This window comes from Dipodomys merriami, unplaced genomic scaffold, assembly GCF_024711535.1.
Source record: "Dipodomys merriami isolate MVZ:Mamm:240054 unplaced genomic scaffold, mDipMer1.0.p SCAF_146, whole genome shotgun sequence".
Lineage (NCBI taxonomy): Eukaryota > Metazoa > Chordata > Mammalia > Rodentia > Heteromyidae > Dipodomys > Dipodomys merriami.
Window position 1 is genome coordinate 2,490,603 of NW_027202782.1, and position 22,613 is coordinate 2,513,215.

A 22,613-nucleotide genomic window follows, 5' to 3' on the forward strand; every position below is an offset into this window, starting at 1 on the left:
CTAACCATGATGCCAACCATTATTGAATGCTTAGCAGTGCCCAGCGGCATATTTGCTCACTGTTTTCCCACAACACATCATCATTCTGTGGAAGCCAGCTGGCTTGCTGCACAGCAGGGGTTGGGCCCAGATTCCCCTGAACACGGGTTGTTGAAAACGACATGAGTCCTTCTGCTCTACTGAACTGGTGAGGTCACCCTGCTAACATATCCCCACAGACAGCGTTCTTGCCAGGCCTGTTTAGAAGAACCCCGCCTGTGGATGGCAAAGTCCCCCCTTCCTGCCCCCGCTGGATCTTCAGGGAAGGCCATAATTTATAGAAAGGAATGGGGTGCACCTGACTCTCTGTCAAGCCAAGAACTGGCGGATGATTAAATTTCTATAGGTGGAAAGTGTAAAATGCAAGTTAATTTCCTCCAGGAAGGAAATCCTTGACACTTCAGCGGATGATGAGTGGGGCCGTGAATCCCGAGGAGGGAGGCAGGCGTGAGCTACGACCAGCCGTGCGCTGTCAAGGTGGCAAGCATCAGCCCACCTCAGCTCTGGGTGGTGACCCGGAAGAGACTTCAGAACAGTGGTGGGTGACAAGCAGGTGGGGGGGAGGTTATGGGGTGACTGCAGGTGCCTGGGCAAACCAATGGATATGGATATTTGGAGGAAATGCATTTTGAAAATGTTTAAAACGTGTTTCCCCTCCCCCCCTAAAGAAAACATGCTTTTGTTTTTGATACTGGTACTGGGGGTTGGCCTGATCGCTTAAGGCAGATGCTCTACCTCTAGAGCCGTAGCTCCACTTTCAGCTTTTTGGTGGTTCATTGGAGGTAAGCAAAAAAAAAAAAACTCAGACAGTGCCCAGGCCCTGAGTTCAAGCCCCAGGGCTAGTACAAACAAGTAAACAAAATGAAACCAAACATGCCAGGTGGCCAAGGTGACCGGTAGCCAGGTACAGAAGCATCTCAGGTGTAGGCTTCCCCTCCCACAGCCCAGGAAATTGTCTCCAGTGGACGCAGACATCTACTTTCATCAGGGACCAGAAACACACTTCACTCTCAGGACATGAGTGAGGAAAGCAGACTCCTACCAGGATAGACAGACAGACACAGCCGAGTGCCGAGCTCCCTTCCTGCTTCTCTGAACCAGGAGAGGGCAGTGTCCAGGCCATCTGCAGATGACTGCAGAACTGTTACAACTCCTGCCCCCACCAGCAGCCCCCCAAGGGCTCCCCAGGTTCAATTGGCGCCAGAGCCTCCACTTGGTCCATTCGGCACAGCATGGAGTCCTTGCTCTGGCCTAGGGAAGAAGATGCTGGCAGGCCTGCTAAGGAGACCGGTGGGCCGAGGCTGGAGAGGGCCTGCTAGGTGCTGTGTTGAAATATGAGCCAGGAAGAGGAGCTGGTAGGGGCACACACTGCAGGGGCGGCTCTGTCTGGGAGGGATGGGGTGGGCGTTTTCCTCATCTAGGATCATCTCCGTGGCAGCCTGGCTGGGTCCCTCACGTTGTGTCAGCCCATTCAGTCAAGAGAGAGGAGAGCACTGCAGGACTGGCAAGGAGGTGGGGAGGTGAAACTGGGGTCATTGCCCAGAAGAAGCTCATGTACAGCAAAAGGGTAGGTCAGATAAATCAGGGTAGCCAGCCAGAACCAGGCAGAGGAGCAGCAGTATCATTCACTCCTCATGAGCCATGGGCCGGGCAACATCTCACGCATTTGGCATACAATGCTAACTCAGAGTTGTTCTGCTGGTCAGCACCCTGCAAGGAGGAAACTGAGGCAGAGGGGCTCCTAAACATGCCTGCACATGGCAGACAGGGATCCTACCACCTCTGGCTGCTGCTGTCCAGTGTCTTTGTCCTTCACTCTAGGAATCAACTGTCCTGCCCTGCTATGGAGGAAGAGGCAGGGAAGGGAGGAGGGTGACAAGAAGGAGAATGGGAAGATGGAAGAGAAGGGGGGAGAGCCCAGCGAAGGGAGAGGGAGGTGCCCACTAGTAGCCAAAGCAGGAAAACCAGGGAAGATGTCCTGTGTGGATTCTTCATGGCTGGCCTCCAGATCTAGAAAGGTGAGACCCATTGAAGAGGTCCGGGGGTGGGGGAGAGGCCATGATGCTCTCACCTTTATTCTGTTCCCACTTGGCTCATCCAAGCCGAGGAGGACAAAAGAGCAAAGGGGTGAAGCTGTGCCCCCTGCCCAGTTCCTGTGGGATCCAAATCCTTCTCCCCTGTCACTAGCAGCGTACAGGACATACAAACTCTCTGTGTCAGAGCATTTCCATCCAAACTTTCAGGACAATAACCAGAAGGGTTTTTGTTTTTGTTTTGACAAAAAACTGTTTGTTACACATAAAAAGGAAACCCATGCCCAGGATCCTCAAAGAACAGAGTTGAAGAGAAATCAAGGGAATTATTCTTCACGATTAAAAGAGAAATCCAGGTATGGTAGTATACGCCCATAGTCTCAGCTATTTGGAAGGCTGAGGCAGAAAAGTTGCTTGCGCGCAGAAGTTCAAAACCAGCCTGGGGAATATAGTCAAACCTTGTCTTTAAACAAATAACAAACTCCTAACTAACTAACTAATCAAACAAATAAATAGGGGCTGGGAAGGTGGCTCAGTGGTAGAGTGCTTGCCTTGCATGCATGAGGCCCTGGGTTCGATTCCTCAGCACCACATAAGCAACAAGAAAAAAAAAGCCGGAAGTGGTGCTGTGGCTCAAGTGGTAGAGTGCTAACCTTGAGCTGAAGAGCTGAGGGACAGCGCCCAGGCCCAGAGTTCAGGCCCACGACTGGACCCAAAACAAACAAAAAAACAAAACAAAAAAAAAACCCAAATAAAACAAATAAATAGCCATTGTGGCTTCAATTGATATGAATTTGATCAAAGTAGAGGTATAATCTAGAACGAACAGCAATAATCCAATAAAGCTCAGCAAAGAAAAACAGACAAAAATAAAATTATAAAAAGAACAAATGACTCTGAGCCATGAGAAGATGACTCCAGCGACAGCAATGGTGGCAGGGTTTGTCGTCCAAGTTACAGAAAAGCCGCAGGTGCCTGGCTGTGAATCCCACACCTGAGGGAGGAGCTTCCCCATTGTCTCTAGGAATGTCTGATAATGAACATTAGAGTAATCTGCATTGAAATCCATTGATGTCACCACGGAATGGTGTGGCATTCTCCATTCAGCCTTCTAGCCAGGTCATGCAGTTCCTAAACACTCCTGAACTATTTGCAGCATCGCTCCACTGACCCATTGCAATAGATAGGAGGGGACGGGGAAGCCATTAAGCAGTTTCTACAAATAGGAGTAGGTTGGAAGCCCTGCTGGAGAACCTAGAGGCCTGTGAAAGAAGTCAGCTGTGGGGAAAAGGAAGGACAAGGCTGATGAGCAGGACTTTGAAGATAGCAATTTCCAAAAGAGCCCTCAGGATGCTTCTCGGATGCAGGAGGAGATGCGGGGGGAGGGACCATAAGAAAACTGGAACAAGCTAGATCCTAGATGAGCACTATCCTCAGTGGAAGCAAAGCAACTTGTCTGAGCTGGACGCCAGTGACTCACATCTGTAAACCTAGCTACTCAGGAGACTGAGGTTTGAGGATCAAAATCCCAAGCCAACCTGGGGAAGAAAGTCCCTGAGACTCTTATCTCCAGTTAACTAACAAAAAAAACTGGAAATAGAGTTGTGGCTCAAGTGGTAGAGCCTTGATCAATGACACACTCAAGCCCCAAGTTCATGCCCCAGTTTAGGCAAGAAGAAAGAGGAAGAGGAGGATTGAAACATGAGCTTGCATCCATGTGCAAAAGAATTAGTGAACTAGAAAGGGGAAAAGGGAATTAGAGGCATTGTCTATCCTATACAGAGATAGGAAATGAGGCAGAATTCCTCAAGGTTCATCTCTTGAAGAGGAGCCATGAACTGGGGCAATAAGGCAGCAGGTATGGACAAACAGCAACTCTGGACAGATAGATGGTGAGCAGGAGGAGGCAGAGAGTGCTTCTCTGTCCCCAACAATGCTTCTTTTGACCAACCTTGCATTCCCTTTGAGAGAGTAGGGGAAAATTTGAGGGCAGGTACAATTGATCTGTGACTTGAAGCTCATACTTCCCCTTAAAATAATTTTTTTTAATTATTTTATTTTAAAGGTGTTGCACAGAGAAGTTAGTTACATGAGTACGGTAATGAGTACATTTCTTGTCGAACATAGTTACCCACTCCATTTTTTCTCCCCAGAGGGGATGTAGACAGAAGGGAACCCTACTGCACTGTTGGTGGGAGTGTAAACTTGTTCAACCACTTTGGAAAGCAGTATGGAGGTTCCTCAAAAGACTCCACATAGAGCTCCCCTATGACCCAACAATCCCACTTTTGGGCATTTACCCAAATGATCACAAACAAGGCCATACTAAAGCTACCAGCACAACTATGTTTATCTCAGCATTATTTACCATAGCTAAGACATGGAACCAACCAAGATGCCCCTCAGTAGATGAATGGATCAAGAAAACGTCATATATATATATATATATATATATATATATATATATATGAAACGTTATATATATATAATATATATAATGGAATTCCATGTCTCCATCAGAAAGAATGACACTGCCCCATTTGTTAGGAAATGAAAACACTTGGAAAAAATTATATTAAATGAAGTGAAAACGTTTTATGTGTGTGTGTGTGTGTGTGTGTGTGTGTGTGTGTGTGTGTGTGTGTGTGTGTAGTATATATAATGGAATTCTATGTCTCCATCAGGAAGAATGACACTGCCCCATTTGTTAGGAAATGAAAACACTTGGAATAAATTATATTAAGTGAAGTAAGCCAGGCCCAAAGAAACATAGGTCCCATGGTTTCCCTTATTTGCAATATCTAGTATATGTCTAGGACAAGCAGAAAAGGTCATATGACCATATAAGATGATGTTATGCAAAATGAACCCCAAGATAGGGACACAACTTGTTTTTTCTTTCTTGCTGTTGTTTTTAATGTACTTACAATGTACTGTGTGATTTTTGTTTCTTTTATATATAACCCCTGTTTTCACTATATTTGATTCTGGTGCCTGCATCTTGTATATACATTTTTTCTAATTTGGGGAGGGGAAGGGAAATAACAAAATGCTGAAATAGGGATACAGGTTGACCCATTGTAACAATGAGATGTACAAGACACTATGTTGAAAAAAACTTTACAACTTGTGGGGGAGAGGGAGAGGTTGTGGAGGTGGGGAGGGAGGGGATGGTAGGGGAAAAACAAAGGAAAGGGTAACAATGCTTGATAAGAAATGTTCTCATTACTTTACTCATGTAATAACCATAACCCCTCTGTACAGTATCTTCACAATAAAAATATTTTTTAAAAAACCTCCCCAGAATCACCTGCCATCCAGGAATTTACCTGAGCCTTTTGAGAAGAGATTCTAGTCTATTCCCTATGGACAAAGATACCTGTACAGTGACCATGTCTTTAAAGTCACTAATACTGCGTTGCTTTATGACATCCTAAGATGACAGACATCATGCATCTGGACACCAGCTGGACCTCTATCTCGGGGGTGATTCAGAGCTCTCCCCATTCTGCTTTCCCAAAGCACCTGAACCTGAAAAGCCACCATCAGAGGATCATTTCTTTTTTAAAAAATTATTTTATTTTAAAGGTGTTGCACAGAGAAGTTAGTTACATGAGTAAGGTAATGAGTACATTTCTTGTCGAACATAGTTACCCACTCCATTTTTTCTCCCACTATCCCTTCCCTCCCCTATTCCCCCACCCTGCCGAAGTTGAAAGTTCATTTCCAATATAGTGTCTTGTGAGTATCCTTGTTGCATTGGGTCATTCTTTTGTCCTTATTTCACCATTTTGTTATTCCCTCTCCCTTCCCCAAATCAGATAAATGTATATACAAGACACAGGGTACCAGAATCAAAGACAGTGACTGTCAGGGATAAACCAATGGAAAAAGAAAAATGAAATAAAATAAAAAGAAAGAACTTGATACAGTACATTAACGACAACAAAGTGAACAACCAAAAAACGACCTGTTTGTTTCCATGTCTTGGCGTTTATTTCAATTAGCAGCATTTTATATGAGAGGATCATTTTTTTGGATTTTTTTCTCAAATAGCCTGGTCAAGGTAGTCAGTCCCAGGCAAAACTCCAACACATGAGTTATTTTAACAATGACCTTCCAACAAACCCACAGCATCTGAGATGGATTTGATGATGGAAAGAAGAGGGGAAGTTTGGGGTGTCAGTCGCAACCCTGGGGAATGGTGTTCTAACCCTAATCCTGAGTGCAGGAGAAGCAAAGCTGGAAGATAAATGCTCTACCGCCTTGTACCCTTGAGAGAGGATACAGAAATGTATCCTTTACATCTCCCTCTTTGCACAACCCTAAACCTGAATGGCCAGCAGGTGGCAGCACACAGTCACAAATGAGCCTTACCTTGGTCTAGCTCTTCGCCCACATCTGACTTCCCAACCATGAGTTCTGAGTCTGGCTGACTTACATTAAGGGGACCCTCATGTGTTCAGCTAAGAGAATAGAATTCTAGGCACAATTGGCAGCCAGACGTGGAATCCACTGAGCAAGCGTTGTGAGTCGGACCCCCTGTTCTCAGGAGGTAGCCTGGTGGTGGACTGGGAAGGGCTGGTGCAGGGGAGGGGCTGTGAGGTGATAAATCCACGGGGATGGGCTTGCTGTGTGACCTTCTTCCCAGTGGATGTGGGAGGTAGAATGGGATGGGTGCTGCAGGGATCAGCAGCTTCCTGCATGGAGTTTGGGGATGGAGGAGGCTGGGGCCTGTGGGTGGGTTGGATGCTCATGGGGAAGCCAGCCTGAGGCTGGGCCACAGAAGCCCAACACCCTCTCAGCCTCATTTCTGATAACTGTCCCGGGTTAGCAGCTCTCCTGGGCCATCAGCTATATCCAGTCCCCTAACAGGTGGGAACAAGGCCTCTGGGTAGCCTTCTGGTTGGATTCCCACCCCTGCTCACTGCCAGGAACAATGCAATGGGACACACTGATGCCTGGGCTCCCTGCCTCTGAGTGTCCCCTGCCTCCAGGAGTCCCTGGGTGCTGGTGGACATTGTCCATTTCAGTAGCAGGCAGGGACATAGAAGCTGGCAAGCCCTCAAAGAGATTCCAACACACAGACGGTTTGGGGACAAGCTGTGTCCATCCAGATGAAGAGCGGGAACAGTGGCAGGTGTCCCATCCACATCCCTAGTGGGAGGCTGGAAGACATGTCATGTCGTGGCCCTGGAGGAAAGGTGGACCTCAGCTAGACTCTGGTGATTGGCCAGTCTTAGCCCTATGGTCTTTCTGCCTTCTCAAACACACAACCCACCTCCATAGATACCTCTTTTTTCAGTCTGAGAGGAGACCGAGGTTCAAAGACTCCATCAGCCCCTATGGTCAGCTTGCTTGCCTGGAGCCTGTGTCCCCACCCTTCAGTCTGATGACAGGAGGCAGAACTCACCTTTTCCCCATGTCCTAATTCCCATCTCCAAAATATGGTACTTGGCATGGCGCTGTAGTTTGGAATGCCAGTGTCCCACGAAGGCCTGAGTGTCAAAGACCTCTTCCTCAGAGTGGCACTGCTGGGAGGTGGAGACAGCTTTAAGAAGTCTTGAGGGAGGTCTTCAGATCACAGGAAAAGGGATCATCACGCCCTAGTCCCTTCCTCTTCCTCTCTTCACCTCCTAAAACTGAGGTGAGCAGTTTTGCTTTACCACGTGCCAGCGTCAGGATGTGCCGATTCACCACAGGAACAAAGCAGCAGGCCAGCTGCCCACACACACAGGGACTATGAGCCCATATCTACTTGTTTGCTTTCTAAATTGACCCTCCAGGTATTTGTTACAGTACCAGAAAGCTGACCGACACACTGGACAGAGGAGACTTTGCACTGTGATTCAATAAGCAAAGGAAGATTACTTTCACCGGGGAAGATTATCCAAGGTGTAATTACCTGGATCCTTCTGGGAAGGAAGCGGGAGAAAGGGGGAGGGGAGAGGGAGAGAGAGAGAAAGGGAGCGGGAGAGGGGAGCTAAAGAGGCACACAGCCAGCTTTGAAGATGGAGGAAGGAGCCATGAGGCAAAGAAGACAGATGGCTTCCAGCAGCCAGCAGAGCTGAGGACATGTCCCAGAGCCTCTGGGAGGGGACAGCCATGCTGACACCTTGCAGGTGTCCCCGGGAGACTTCTACCCTCACTTTACAGTCATGAAGCAGTGTCAGGAACCTGGATGGAGACATGGCTTCGCCCACAGCCCTTGTACAGTGCACGAACACCCAGCTCTGCAGCAGGGCCATTGCCCTTCCTCTAGCAAGCCTTCCCATCACACCCCACACCTGGGAGGCAGATGGTTGGACAAAGAGAACTCCTATTACCTTTAACCCATGTCTTCACCGCCTGAGACCCAAGGTGCCCACAGAGAGACACCTGAGGAGCTGAAGCCTTACAGGACGCGGCAGAGCATGCACCAAGACAAAGGGTCTGACACACCTTGGCAGGGCCATTCCTTGGGATCCTAATGTGTCAGCAGCCCACGTGTGGAGTTAGCACGTCTGCCAAATCCTGTGGTGTCAGGATTAGAGAAACGTGGCCAGCAGCAAGGGTTCACAGAGTCATGGCTTTAGCATTCATTCGGCACATGGATTGGTCGCATCTAATTCTCTGTAAGCCTTTTAATTGTTCCCTGTGCCTGAGCAATTTCCATTATGAAGAGGCCTCTGAATGGAGGGAGGTGAACATATTCAAAGGGGCTCTTGGGTGAGCAAAGAGCAGCCTTGTTGGGAAGGCTTGCTTTCTAGCCTTTGGCTAGAGAATGGTTCCTGGGGGGTGAGGGGAGGAGATGGGGGCAAGAGCAAAGGGGCAGACTGGGAAAACTGGGGCAGGAACCCCTAGGCAAAAGTAAGGACATGCCTGCCACTGAGAGGTCCTCCACTTCTGGGGTATCTGGCTCTAAGGTTCACCATTAAGAAGCAGACTGAAGAGTGTTGGGAGCCTGAGTGAAGTTCAACCAGGTGTGGCCATCTACCAGCTGTGGGATCTCAACCAGTGACTTAAACGCTTGGAGCCATGTCTCCCTCTCTTGAAGTGTGGTATGAATGCATGCCAGCCTCTCTGTGTCCTCTCCAGAGGAGAACCAGAAGCTAACACCTGCCTTCCCTGAGGAGCCTCTGAGCTTAGTGGGAGGTTTGTGCAGGGTAGCGGCCTCTCTCTGAGCTTACACCAGCCAGGTAGTCCCTGTGTCCTGTCTGTAGGTAAACTGCCTGTGGGAAGCATCCTCTCAGCTTCAAAACTAGGTGAAGTTGGTGCCCGAGAACTTGTCTAATGGGCTCCTGGCGCCCTCTGCTGGCCCATCAGGAAAAGAGCATCTGCAGCTCTCCTGGTCAAGGACTGAAGCCTGACTGAGCCAATCAGGGTAAGAAATAGGGTTAAGGCTGCCAGGGTCCATAGCATCCATTCCTCTGAGCAGTCCTACCCTCTCCCCAGCTCCCTGCCCCCGCCCAGTTCCTACAAATGTACAACTCCAGTGGGTAGGTCAGGGTGAGGCAGGCCTTCTTCCTCCATTTCGATTGGCCAGCTTGGCCCATGGATATAATCCAGCTTGGCCAGAGCTCTGCTATGGGAGAGACTGCAGCTCAAGGAAAGTGATTTGAAAATACATCAGTGGGGCCCAGAACATTCCATTCCTAAGCTAAGCTGTTTCCAACCAAGGCATGAAAATGAGCTGTTAGAGCTTAATGGGCCAGGGAGTACTTGTGGGGTGGGGTGGTGGTAAGGATATTGATCTGCTCTGTTCTTTTCCTGTTGTTGGGGAAAGAGATGGTGACAGATACTTCTTTCACTCCACCAGAAGGGAGCAAGCATTTATGAGCCCTGGCTGGGTAATGAGTACCTTCCTGCATGCTTTTGCTTACAGCCTGTGGTGGCAAGTGTGTGTAACTAGTTTGTGTGTGTGTGTGTGTGTGTGTGAGAGAGAGAGAGAGAGAGAGAGAGAGAGAGAGAGAGAGAGAGAGAGAGAGAGAGAGAGAGAGAGAGAGAGAGAGAGAGAGAAAGAGAGAGAGAGAGAGAGAGATATTTTGAGCCAGGGCCTCACTTTGTAGATCTTGAACTTGAGATCCTCCATCCTTAGTCTTCCAAGTGCTGGGATTTCAGACACGCCCCACCCCACCCAGCTCTATAGTTCTATTTTACTCTGAGTAAATGAAGTTCAAGGAGGTGAGACAATGGCCCAAGGTCACGAAGTCTGAGCAAGGGACAAGATGTCTGTCTCTGTACCCTGCCATTCCTCCATGATCACCCTCTTGTCTCTTTCAGCCTGGTCCTGATGTGCTCTTTGGGTCAGTCCTAATATCACTGCTGTCACTGTCACCCTCTGTCCCGCAGCCAACGCACCTAACAGACAGGCAGGGCTGAGAGTCCCTAAAGGTCTAACTTTCCACAGATTCCCTTCAGTCTAGCGCTGCCACGAGAAGTTCTCTCCCTGCTCCCTGTGAGATGATGCAGTGACACTTCGCTAGCAGGACTGTCCCCAGAAACCAGGCCCTTGGAGTGTTCAACCTCAGGCTGCATATCGGGGCTTGGCAGCCTCTGGCTCCCTGTCTCCAGGAGGGCCTGGTGACTGCAGAGTAGGGAGTTGAGGATCACAGAACCAGGTGTCTGCTGTGAATGGAGACCCTTCAGCCCTCACCTAGATCCTTGTACCCTTGGGGGACCATCAGGTACCCAGGGGGCATCACCCCATATATGGCATGCATAGCAAGCCCTTAAGTGTTTGGGGTCCATGGAAAGTGGGACCTTTCGGAAACTGTGTCCTGGATAAGTGGAAAGACATTTGATGTATGTGTAGCCCGGGTGCAGCTCCAGCATCTTTCTGTGGTCCCTCACCTTGCTGGTCACAGCCCTAGATCCTTGAGCATTCTAACTCTCCTTGAGGAATCATCAAGGCCCACCATCTCTGACCCAGAAAAGGGAGACCACCCATCCTGTGAAGCCTGGGGAGAGAGATCACAGTGACCAACCATGCATTCTAGATCATGCTGGGCAGAGGCCCTGGGCTGAGGGTGCGCGCGCGCGCGTGTGTGTGTGTGTGTGTGTGTGTGTGTGTGTGTGTGTGTGTGTGTATGAGCGCACGCTCACATGCACAGAACTGTATCTGTATTGTGGGGGCCCTGCCCACAAAACTCCAGGGAGGTGCCAAGCAACGCCAGCACTGACAGACTGCTCCTTTGGGCTCTGTCTGTGCCGGGCTTTCTGATGCATTGAGTCCTTTTGGCAGGGTGAAGCAAAGGGGTTATTACATAGCTCAGTCACTCCCTGTCTACTCGCCTGGCACAGAGAGCTCAGACATGTGGTGGAGAAGAAATGGCTGCAGGAACCAGAGGAGAAGGTCAGGATGAGGGGTGCTTTCTCCCCGACAGTTGTAGGCAACAACCTTTGTTTTCTCTCTGCCCCTCTGGGAGGTTTGACCATGTATTCTGGAAGGTCTCTGCCAGCTGTTATGGTGTGCAGCATGGGTATTCACTACGAAGCCAGGGACTTCCTGCGGATGTAACAGAAATCACAGGGACAGCCCAGGCTCCGCTCTACCAAACCACATAGGCAAGCTGCTCGTGGAGGATTTTCCCAGACTCCGTAGCAGGAGTTAACCTGGACCCAGAAGGGAGAAAATGTTTTTGTGGGCACCCCAGGCTTAGAGTGGGTCCTGGTGCTGTGTCTCTGGCAGGTGCTGGAGCCTGAGCCTTCCTGGACGCGTGAAAGGGTCAGGGCTGGGGGCACAGGGCAAGGCTCTGGGCTCAGGGAATTTCCCTGGACTGGAAGGCATGAAGAGCCATATTTTTTCATCATTCCAGGACACTCAGCAGACTGGACTCCTTCATTTTCAGTCAGAAAGCCAAATGTGAGGTTGAGTGCTGTAGCTTATCCCTAGTTGTTGAGGAGGCTGAGATCTGAAGATCAGAGTTTGAAGCCAGCCAGGAACAGGAATGTCCAAGAGACTCCCCCAAAAGTTCTAAGTGGAGCTATGGCTCAAGTGGTAGAGCATCAGCTTTGAGCAAAATAGCTCAGGAACCGTGCCTAAGCCTAAAACCTCAACCTCTCAGACCGGCACACACACACACACACACACACACACACACACACACACACACACACACACACACACACACACACACGCCAAATGTGATACGTGAAGAGCTTTTGCTGGGCTGCAATTTGGACAACGAGACCACCTTCAAATCACCAGCTAGGTTGTAGCAGTTCCTCAGGTATCGTTCCCATAAGCTCCACATCTGCCCTCTTTCCTGACTTCTGCCCACACCTCCAGCTGCCATGCGGGGCATACTACACGCGGCAGTAGAACCTAGGAAGTTGCTGATGGTTGTGCTAAGTCTAAGTCACCATGCCGCCTTCCTGACTACATTCCCCCGACCACTGACCTAGCTATTAGAAAATCCTTTCTTTGCCAAGGGAAAGGCTCAGCAGATTATCCACCAGGACTGATGTCATTTTCCAAAAGTGTTCTAGAAGGATACTTTGGCCATGACTAGGTTCAAACGAACCGGAACCTGTTGACCAACCCTTGGAATGCGTTCTCCTTCATTCTCTGATGAAAGACAACTTTGATCCCTTTTTTTTTTTTATTTTGCGTTATTTTTTTCCAAAACACAAATCATAAGACCACCTCTCAGCTTTAGGGAGTACCTTGATATATCACTCAATGTATGCATATGTAAGCAGAGGGGGTGCACGTCATGCACCATTAATAATGTCTGACTGCAGAGCTAAGAAGCCACTAAATATTATACTATTTATAAGTAATCTGCTGCCCAAGGCAGTAAGCTACTTAATGAGAACTTGAATTAATGTGTAACTTTAGAAATAGATCATTCTACAAATATAGGCCACCAGAAGCATAATTTAAGCTTTTCTATTTGCTCCACTACTTGGTTGGGATAAGAGAAGTAAGTGAATATAAATAATAATAAAATATACTGAGCAAAGCCTTGTGAAAATGACTTCACCTATGTCATCTCCTTTGTCATATTCCCTCTGTAAGAGAGATGCTGTTACTGCTCTCTTTCTAACCTTCTCTCCTTTCATACAACACTTACTGCTCTGATGCCGGCTACTGGTGGCTCACTTTCAATCCTAGCTACTCAGAAGGCAGAGGTTAGAAGCCAGACTGATCAGGAAAGTCTTAAGACTCTTATCTACAATTAATCAGCAAAAAGCCCGAAGTGGAGCTGTGGCTCAAGTGGTAGAGTGCTAGCTTTGAGCAAAAAAAGATAAGCAAAAGCATGAGACTCTGAGTTCAAGCTTCAGTCCTGGTGAGCAGAGACAGAGACAGATATATACAAGTCCCTGAAGAAAACAGCCCCTGGCTGGTGACAGAGTAGGCTAAAGTCCAGCCCTCTTTTTTCCCCTTTTTTAAATAAGTTTTTTATTGTGAAAATACTGTGCAGAGGGGTTACAATTACACGAGCAAGGTAATGAGTACATTTCTTATCAAGCATTGTTGCCTCCTCCTTTGTTTTTCCCCTGCCATCCCATCTCCACAACTACACTCCCCCCTCCACCTAAATTATAAAGTTTGTTTTTTGATATAGCATCTTATACATCTCATTGTTGCAATGAGTCAACCTGTATCCTTTTTTTTTTTTAATGCCAGTCCTGGGGCCTAGATGCTGTCTCTGAGGTTTTTTTTTTTTTTTTTGCTCAAGGCTAGCATTTTACCACGTGTGCCACAGCTTCAATTCTGGCTTTTTTGATGGTTTATTGGAGATAAGATCTCATGGACTTTCCTGCCTGGGTTGGCTTTGGACTTCAGTCCTCAGATCTCAGCCTCCTGAGTAGCTAGGATTAGAAGTGTGAGCCATGGGTGCCTGAGTCCAGCCCTCTCCATTCCCAGTCCATGGCCTTCTCTACTAAGTGTACTTAGCCAAACATTTGTCAGGTGGCTACTACCATCTTCTTATTTCAAGTGGTTGAGAGATGAGTTCAAGCTGTCCTCCAGACAGAGGGAACTTGTTTATTTAGGACTGGCAGCTGCAGCTCTTTTTAGATGGTGGAGGATCTGGAGCCTCGTATGCTAGAAGGGTTATAGCCTCTCAGATCTGGAGGGAAGGAGAACACTTGGGCGAATGGGGCTGGCTTCCCAGACAGATGGGTCCTACTTTACTTTCTGTTGTTGGGGAGGATGCACCTGCCCTCCTCCCAGCTTAGCAGGTAACATTGCCAGTCCCTGGGAGCACCTGGGAACTGTCCAGCATCAGCCTGCTGAACTGCAGGGGTTTCTGCCCACCACGGTCTGCCCAGCAGAAGGGCCTAGAGTTAGTTAACTGACCACCTGCTTATGGGGTGGCGCGGGGGGGGGGGGGGCTGCTGGGGCCTTGGAGGAAAGTAGCCGCACCACTGCTATTTGACCTGTTAGCACTTACATTCCTGACGTTCAGAGCTGGTTAATTAAAAATAAGCCCAAAGGCCTAAGGAGGCCCAAAGAAGGGTTGAAATATCTCTTCCATGCTAAGAGATTCCAGACTAAAGCAATACAAAAGAAAATAAAGGGTTCTTTTGCTGGTATCCAGGTTTGAGTTCAGGGCCTTTCATTTGTTCAGACTGCCTGCTCAATTGGTCTCTATCACTTGAACCACACTCCAGCCCTGCTTTTTGCTGGTTAGTTGGAGATAGAGTCTTGAAGACTATGCTTCCCAAGCTGGCTTTGAACTGTGATCCTCTAAATCTCAGCTTCTTGACTAGCTAGGATTCTAGGTGTGAGCCACTGGCATCTACTTTCAGGAGAGTTTTAAAGACCTTTGGAAATATGAGGATGTATTCTATTAGCAAAGACTAAGAGGACAGTGTGTGGCCCTGAGCTAGTCCTGGACCTATCTAGAAAGAGACATCTGGGAGCCAATCATTGAAATTCATTAAGTTCTCCAGGTTAAATGGAAGATGTGAGAGATCACTCTAATTCAGGAAATTCCTTACGCTGGGGACTCACGTGCTGGGATGAATGTGGAGCAGAGAGAGAGACAGAGAGAGAGAGAGAGAGAGAGAGAGAGAGACAGAGAGACAGAGAGACAGAGAGACAGAGAGACAGAGACAGAGACAAAGAGAGAGAAAGAGAGAGAGAGAGAGAGAGAGAGAGAGAGAGAGAGAGAGAGAGAGAGAGAGAGAGAATATTACAGTAAAATGTTAACTGCTGGGTAATTTGAATGAGGAATGGGAAGGAGCTCTTTGAGTTATTCCTAGCTTTTCAGAAGGTCTGAAACTTACAAAGTAAGATTTGGGGGGGGGGGTTCGGGTCGTGGAGCCTGAACTCTGGGCCTGGGTGCTGTCCCTCAGCTCTTCAGCTCAAGGCTAGCGCTCTACCACTTGAGCCACAGTGCCACTTCTGGCTTTTTTCTTTTTGCTTATGTGGTGCTGAGGAATCGAACTCAGGGCCTCATGCATGCAAGGCAAGCACTCTGCCACTGAGCCACCTTCCCAGCCCATGTTATTTTTTCTTAGGTACCAAAAAAGCTAAAGTAAAATAACAGAAATTTACTGGAGAAAACAAAAAAAAAAATTCCAGAATTATAAAGGGTTTTAGGTGTAGTTTCATTAGAGCTCCAATTCACTTTTTTTTTGCCACACTTTCAGCCCTGTTCTGCTCTGTCAATTTTATCCTCAGGTTGATTTGCCCTGAACCTCACAGTGGCTCAGGCCACAAGAACTGCAGTTCTCATACCCCAGTAGGTGGAAGAAGTTATATTGGTTGGATTAATCCAATCTGGCCACCCTCAGGCTGAATACGTGAATCCCATCACATCACTTTGAAGCTCTCCAAAGAATAATATTCTATTGGTAAGAAGAGAAATGAACCTAGGTACGTAACCAATGAGAGTGCACCGTAGGTCTGAGTCAAACAGAAAAGGTCAGATAAGGTGATGTTAGGGAAATGAACCCCAAGATATGTATTCAAATTTTTTTTCTTGCATGCAATTGTTTCTAACATATTTATAAGATAATTTTTTTGTTGCTTTGTATGTCCCTCCCCCACGGTATAACCCCTGCTTCCACTGTATTTGATGTTGGTATAATATGTGGAGGGGAAGGGAAAAAACAAATCGTTTAAATAGGGATACAGGTAAACCCATTGCAACGATGAGATGTACAAGTTGTTATGTCCAAAAACGAACTTTACAACTTTGGTGGGGGGGCGGAGATGGGGAGCGGGGGGGGGGGGGAGAGATGGAAGGGGAAACAAATGAGGAGGCAACAATGCTTGATAAGAAATGTACTTGTTATCTTGATCTTGCCCATGTAATTGTGATCCCTCTGTATGGTATTTTCACAATAAAAAGAAAGAAAGAAAGGAAGGAAGGAAGAAAGAAAGAAAGAAAGAAAGAAAGAAAGAAAGAAAGGAAGGAAGGAAGGAAGGAAGGAAGGAAGGAAGGAAGGAAGAAAGAAAGAAAGAAAGAAAGAAAGAAAGAAAGAAAGAAAGAAAGAAAGAAAGAAAGAAAGAAAGGGAATGTTATACTGGTACAGAGAAAGTGAGAAGATGGTTTCCCCAAAAGGATTGAATTCGTTTCTAGGAAAATATAAATCAGTCAAGAGACTAAGCTAAGCCACAGAATGGGAAAGTATCCGTAAGAGAAACTTACAAACTCAAAATGAACAATAAAAAAAAATGAACAACCTGGTTTTAAAATGGGCAAAAGATCAAAGCAGTCACCTACCAGAGATGCAGACATGGGACACAGATGTGAAAAAGGACTCTCAGCCCCTGGCATCAGAGAACTACAAATTAGAACAATGAAGTACCAGTGAACAGAGGTCAGGATGACAAATGTATCAAGCAGCAATAGCACCAAATGCTGATAGGGATGTTGAGCAACAGGGATTCTCCCTCAGTGATGAGGAGAGTGCAAAACAATGTGGGGTGAACTCCTTAGGTACAGGCCCCTTATCTTGCAGACCAAAGTTCACCTACTCTGGGGGTAACAGAATTTCATGGACATGAACTACAGATTCTGGCTACTCAGGAAAGTAACACCCTAAACCAAGATTGTCTTTTCTGCCTTGCCTAAGCTCAAATGGCCATGTCCTGAAACGCTAAACTTGAGCCGCTACAGTGGTCTAAGGCAAGGGCTGTGAGATAGAATTTAGGGCTCTTCTCTGTTCTCTCTCTCTCTCTCTCTCTCTCTCTCTCTCTCTCTCTCTCTCTCTCTCTCTCTCTCTCTCTCTCTCTCTCTCTCTCTCTCTCTCTCACACACACACACACACACACACACACACACACGAAAACTGAGTTCAATGCTTGAAAATCGAGTGTAGGTCCCTACAGAAAATGAAGTCAAATCTTTATCCAATTGGAAAAAGTCACACTAGAAACTGACATATTTCCATTTCTAGAACACCCATTGGATATTTATTTCCTTAGATGCCTCCCTGTTTTTTTTGGGGGGGGGGTCCTGTCATGGGGCCTGAACTCTGGGCCTGGGCACTGTCCCTCAGCTCTTCAGCTCAAGGCTAGCGCTCTACCACTTGAGCCACAGTGCCACTTCTGGCTTTTTTTTCTTTTTGCTTATGTGGTGCTGGGGAATCGAACCCAGGGCCTCAGGCATGCAAGGCAAGCGCTCTACCACTGAGCCACCTTCCCAGCCCACGTCCCTGTTTGTCATTCATATAGTTACATTTCCTGAAGCCCCTTGTTTTGCTGTCTCCTGCCACCATCTTGACTCTGGCTAACTGTACTTTCTCCACATCCAGGCTCTTTCTGCTCCCTACCTGGCTCTTTCTTCCTTGTCTCAGGAGTATCATGCTCAGCTGGCTCCAGTCTTTCCCCCTGCCACTCCCACACCACTGCAGCTGGGTCTCACACTCTGAACTGGGGCCCAGGTTTGATGCCCCCCAACAGTAGTCCTCATGTCTTTTCATGGGGGCAGTCTGTGACACCTCCCTCCAGAAAAGAAAACTGGGGCTGACAGGGAATAGTACACTCAACGGTCACTCCCAAAAACATTGGTACAGCTCAAGCTGAATCTCTGTATTGATATAGGTCTTTGCTGATCCCGAGATGCAATCATCCTACTGTAGGGTGGGCTGAGATTGAACAACTCATGTCCTCAAAAGACAAAGAAGGAGGGGCTGGGAAGGTGGCTCAGTGGTAGAGTGCTTGCCTTGCATGCATGGGGCCCTGGGTTCGATTCCTCAGTACCACATAAACAGAAAAAGCCAGAGGTGGTGCTGTGGCTCAAGTGGTAGAGCGCTAGCCTTGAGCTGAAGAGCCAAGGGACAGTGCCCAGGCTCAGAGTTCAGGCCTCACAACTGACAGAAAAGGAGCTTCAAGACCTGGATCCAGAGGAGAGAGGAAAAAAATGTCCTTACAACAACAGAGATCAGAGTGATATGGGTCACTAGATGCCAGGAGGGAGGCACAGAACAGACCACCTTGTCAGTGTCAGGGAGAAGTCACCTTGCTGAGGCCCTGGTTCCTTCTTCCCTTCCCTTCCCTTCCCTTCCCTTCCCTTCCCTTCCCTTCCCTTCCCTTCCCTTCCCTTCCCTTCCCTTCCCTTCCCTCCCCTTCCCTCCCCTCCCCTCCCCTCCCCTCCCCTCCCCTCCCCTCCCCTCCCTTCCCTTCCCTTCCCTTCCCTTCCCTTCCCTTCCCTCCCTTCCCTTTCCGTCCCAATATGGAGGCTTGAACTCAGGACCTAGGCTCTATCCCTTAAGAATGACACTCTAGCACAATTGTTACAGCTCTGCTTCTGGCTTTTTGACAGTTAATTGGAAATAAGAGTCTCATGGACTTTCCTCTCCAGGCTGGTTTTGAATCTCAGTCCTCAGATCTCAGCCTCATGAGTAGCTGGGATTGTAGGCATGAGCCACAAGTACCCAGCTAATGATGCCCTGATTTTAAACTACAGCCTTTAGAATGCAAGGGAATAAATCCTCTTGTGTGAAGCCTTCCTACGTAGCCTGAGACTTTTTGACTAAACTCCAGCCAGCTCTGAGCACTCTCCCAACAGGCCTCAGCTTCAATGCCTATAGATTGCAACAAGGTAGAAACACATGAGGCCCCCCAAGGACCTCTTCCCACCCAGCATTTATGAGATTCATCAAGGCCACATTTTTCTCTTCCATCTCTAACAATGTGTTAAGTTGCCCAGAGGAAACCAGTTTCTGGACAAAAGTGACATGGGTCATGAGATGTTGCTTTCACAGCTATTACAAGGTAAATCTATGTTCTCATACTGAGAACCGCAGCCCTTTGCTTCCCCGCCCCTCCACCTCCCCAGAACAACCAGTTCCAGACTTCCTCTCCCCACTCCCATGGCCCCTTCTGGCTGTGTTTCCACATGTCCTGCAGCCACAGGCCTGGTATCCTCAGCTTCCAAATGGGCCTGGCCAGGGAGTTTGGAGCCAGCCTGGGCAGTAAGTCAGTAAGGCTCTTAGCTCCAATTAGTTATTAAAAAAAAAAAAAAAGACAAAAGTGGAGCTGTGGCTCAAATGGTAGCATGCTGGCCTTGAGCAAAAAAGCTCAGGGACAGTGCCCAGGCCTTGAGTTCAAGCCCCAGAAATAGCACATAAGAGAGAGGGGTATAGACCAAGCTCATTGATATGCATATTGATTTTTTAAATGCTCAATAAAACTATTGCAAACCAAATTGAAAAAAAATTAAAAAATGATATACCATGATCAAGTTGGTTTCATCTCAGGGATGCAAGGATGGCTCTGTTAATTAATAAACATAATGTAGCACATAAACAGGATTAAGAACAAAAAGTGTATGCTCAATCAATGCTAAAAAAAAGCCTTTGATAAAATTCAACATCTTTTTATGATAAAAGTTCTGAGAAAACTAAGAATAGAAGGAACATACCTGAACATAGTAAAGGCTATATATGACAAACCTATAGTTAATAGCATATTAAAGACAAAATGGTATCATTCCCTCTAAACTCAGGAATGAGACAAGGGTTTCCACTTTCCCCAGGCTTGTTCAATGTGGTTCTAGAATACCTCACCAGAGCAATAAAGTAAGAGAAAGACCTGAAGGAGATTCAAACAGGGAAAGAAGAAGTCAACTTACCCCTACTCACAGATGATATGATCTTATATTTAAAAGAGCTGATTCTACTAAAAAACTTTTAGATCTGATAAGCACCTTGGGAAACATAGCAAGATATAAAATCTACACTCAAAAAAATCAGAAGCTTTTCTGTATAGCAACAATGAAGAGGCTAAGAAAGAAATCAAGTAAACAATTCTGTTCCCAGTGGCTTCAAAAACAATATATACCTTATTATTAACTTAAGCAAGGAAATGAAGGAAACTATATAACTATATATTAGAAAAGAATTAAAGCCTGTAATCCTAGCTACTCAGGAAGCTGAGACCTGAGGATTGAGGGTCAAAGCCAGCCCAAGCAGGAAAGTTCATGAGGTTCTTATCTCCAATTAACACCAAAGAGCCAGGGGCTGGGAAGGTGGCTTAGTGGTAGAGCGCTTGCCTTGCATGCCTGAGGCCCTGGGTTTGATTCCTCAGCACCACATAAGCAAAAAGAAAAAAAGCCGGAAGTGGTGCTGTGGCTCAAGTGGTAGAGTACTAGCCTTGAGCTGAAGAGCTGAGGGACAGCGCCCAGGCCCAGAGTTCAAGCCCCACGACCGGACCCAAACAAACAAACAAACACCAAAGAGCCAGAAATGGAGCTCTGGATCAAGTGGTAGAGTAGCATCCTTGAATAAAAAAGCTAAGACATAATGCCCAGACCCTGATTTCAAACCCCAGTATCACATGCACACATGCTCACACACTCACAAAAACACACACACACACATACACAAGCTTACAAAAACTATGAAATGCCAATGAAAATGATAAATCCTTGAATCAAGAGATTGAAGACACCAGAAGATGGAAACATGAACTCCTATGTCCTTTAATTAACATAATTAATATCATAAAAAATGGCCATATGGCCAGATTCGATGCAAAGCCCATCAAAGTCAAATCATCATCTTTCACAGAAATAAAAAAATCAACCCAAAAATTCAAACAGAAGTGTAAAAGACCCTGAATAGCAACTCAAATAGTGATTCAACATAAAAAGACCAATACTGGAGGTAGCACAATACCTGACTTCAAAGCATACGACAGAGCCATAATAACAAAACAATATGGCACGGATATGGAAGTCGGTACACTATAACTAGGTATGATTTTCCTCATAAACAGGGACTATTTTTATTTTTAATGCTTTTAATATTGATGAGTAAAAGTAACATAATTGACTTAAAATACGATATAAAGAAATAGCCCAAAGCATTGGTAAGAAGAGAAAGTCTGAGCACATAGTAAGGAGAAGTCAGTGCTAGCAACCACATAGGGTCCCTAATGTGGTCTCCTTTAAATGCTCCATAATAAAGCATGATGAGCTTTTGTTTTGTTTTGTGATTTATGGTGCCCAGGATGGAACCCAGGGCCTGGAACATAGTAAGCCAGCCCTCTACTCCTGGACTCTACCTGCAGAGCTTGGTATGCTTTTAAATAATCTTTAGTGGCTGATGAAAACGTCCCACGATTAAATAGACAAGAGACTCAGGGGCTCACGCCTAGAAGCCTTGCCATCCAGGAGCCTAAGGTTTGTGGTTTGAAGCCAGACTAGATCGGAAGGTGAGACATTATCTCCACTTAATCGCCAAAAAAAAAAAAAAAAAAAGCCAGAAGTAGAACTGTGGCTCAAGTGGTAGAGCAGTAGCCTTGAATGAAAAACCCGAGGGACAGTGACCAGGCCCTGAGTTTAAGCTCCAGTGCCAGAACAAGGAAAAAAAGATAGGAAGGAATGGTGGCAGGGAGGGAGGAAGGAAGGAAGGAAGAAGGAAGGGAAGGAGGAAAGAAGGGAGAAAAAGTCAGGTGCAGGTCTGTGTGTGTGACCCGCAGTCACACGCTCATGGGTCTGCTGTACACATTGCTGCTGATCCGCGTGGCTGTCACACTCTGACCCCTGGTCCCAGTTTGCACCCAGCTGTTGGGGCAGGAGCATTGAACAAGGAGGAGCTGGGGCTGCTGCCAATGGCTGACCCTCCAATGATTGGGAGAAGGGCCATGTGTATGTCCCCTTGGGATCAGGGGCACCGCATAGATGCCTCCTCCTTTGAAGAGGGGCCCAGACATCCTGCATGCCACCCGGCCTGGCCCTGCCTGGTTGCCTTGGCCCTGCCTCAAGGGCTGGGTGCCAGTGGAGGTGAGCCAGGTGTCAGAGCTACTGCCACGTCTCGGAGAAGATGACAGGAGACACATCGTCGCATTTCTTAAGCTGAGATCTGCTTTCATCATCTGACCCTATGGTGCAGGGCACCAGGGCAGAGGAGTTGGACAGGTGGTACCAGCCGGACCAAGCCGGTGCCGCTCCAGCCCTTGGGCTGGGTGCAGATGTGCACCTGCTCCTGTTGCTAGCAGATTGCACGTGCCAGGCATATCCCAGGCACACCTCTGCACAGGCAGGGGCAGGTCCCTCCAGTGGACCGCAGCCGTGCATTGGTACTTATTCCTTTGATTGGAGTCCTTGTTCAGGATACAACCCGTACAACTGTGTGCAGCATCCTTGGGCT